The 1,992-nt window shown below is 43.1% G+C and overlaps 1 pseudogene; it reads left to right on the forward strand.

Moving 5' to 3' along the window:
* Positions 1 to 1,257: 1,257 nt before the first annotated feature.
* Positions 1,258 to 1,697, forward strand: LOC103587317 (annotated as a pseudogene).
* The last annotated feature ends 295 nt before the right edge of the window (positions 1,698 to 1,992 follow it).

Genomic DNA, 1,992 nt, shown 5'->3' on the forward strand with positions numbered 1-1,992 from the left:
CTATATGGGATCCGAACCCGTGGCCTTGGTGTTATCAGCACCGCACTCTACCGAGTGAGCCACAGGCCGGCCCTGAAGTCATAGTTTTAGTGCCAGCTAGGTGACAATACTTTGCAGGGCTGGAGCAAAGTTTTCCAAAAGGCTGTATATGCTCTGAATCAGTGTCGAATATATGGGTACTATTTCTCCTATAGCTAGGATTCACAGGTCCAGGAACCAAGGAATGAAAATGGAAGTGGCACCATTCACTATTACCCCTGGTGACTGTAGCAAAATTTTTACTTTGTGTTCCTGTGACTTTATGCTCTGCTGGCCTAAAGATCTTAGTTCCAGAGGGAGGAATGCTTCCACCAGGAGACTCAACAATAATTTCATTGAACTGGAAGTTAAGACTGCTACCTGGCCACTTTGGGCTCTGCATGCCTCTGAGTCAATAGGCTAAAAAGACAGTTACAATGTTGGCTGGGGTGATTGATCCAGACTACCAAGGGGAAGTTGGACTACTACTCCACAATGGAGGTAAGGAAAATTATGTCTGGAATACAGGATATCCCTTAGGGTGTCTCTTAGTATTACCTGTGATTAAGGACAATAAGAAATTACAACAACCCAGTCCAGGAAGGACTACAAATGTCCCAGACCTTCAGGAATGAAGATTTGGGTCACCCCACTGAGTAAAGAACACCAACCAGCTGAGGTACTTGCTGAAGGCAAAGGGAACACAGAATGGGTAGTAGAAGAAGGTAGTTATAAATACCAGCCTAGCTAGTTAGCTCAGTTGATTAGAGTGTGGTGTTGTACAACCAAGGCCAAGAGTTCAGATCCCCATACCAGCCAGACAGCCACACAAAAAAAAAAAAACCAAACACACAAAAAACTACAGCTATGACCATGTGACAGTTACAGAAAAAAAAGACTGTAATTGTCATGAGTATTTCCTATTTTGTTAAGAATTACATTTGTGCATATGTGAGGGGACTTCAAAAATGTCATGGAAAATATAATTAAAAGATAAAAATAAAAAATGTAAACTTTGTTTCTCAACATAGCTTTATCAAGTTCAAGACACTTCTATAAGCAATGATACCAGCTGTTTAGTCCAACCCTAGAGAACTGAGGCTCCTGCAAATTTAACCATATCAATGCAGCCTTTTTACATTATTAACCAAAGAAAAATGGGTGCCCTTTAAAGACTTTTTAAGATTAAGAAACAGCTCTTCCACAGGAGGCCTACATGCTGCTGCAGCTTCTGCCACCATGTCTCTAGTGATCTCTGAGAAGTGCCAGCACATTTTGCAAGTACTCAACACCAAATGGACAGGTAGTGGAAAACAGCATTTGCCATCACAGCCATTAAGGGTGTGGGGCGAAGATATGCTCCTGTGGTGTTGAGGAAAGAAGATATTGACCTCACCAAGAGGGCAGGAGAACTCACGGAGGATGAAGTGGAATGCGTGACCTCCATTATGCAGAATCCAGACTTGTTCTTGAACAGACAGAAGGATGTAAAGGATGGAAAATATAGCCAGGTCCTGGTGAATGGGCTGGACAAGAAGCTCTGTGAAGATCTGGAGCGACTGAAGAAGATTCGGGCCCTTGGAAGGCTGCACCACTTATGGGACCTTTGTGTCCAAGGCCAGCACACCAAGACCACTGGTCATTGTGGCCGTACCATAAGTGTGTCTAAGAAGAAATAATCTGTCGGGCCGGCCTGTGGCTCACTCAGGAGAGTGTGGTGCTGATAATACCAAGGCCATGGGTTCGGATCCCATATAGGGATGGCCGGTTCGCTCACTGGGTGAGCGTGGTGCTGACAACACCAAGTCAAGGGTTAAGATCCCCTTACCGGTCATCTTTTTTTAAAAAAAAAAAAAAGAAGAAGAAATAATCTGTAGACCTTGTCTGTTAATAGATAGTGTCTATACCTATGATTAAAAAAAAAGAAAAAAAGACTAAGAAACAAAAAGAAGTCAAAAGGAGCCAAATTAGGAC

This window comes from Galeopterus variegatus, unplaced genomic scaffold (assembly GCF_000696425.1).
Source record: "Galeopterus variegatus unplaced genomic scaffold, G_variegatus-3.0.2 Scaffold443, whole genome shotgun sequence".
Taxonomy (NCBI): Eukaryota; Metazoa; Chordata; class Mammalia; order Dermoptera; family Cynocephalidae; genus Galeopterus; species Galeopterus variegatus.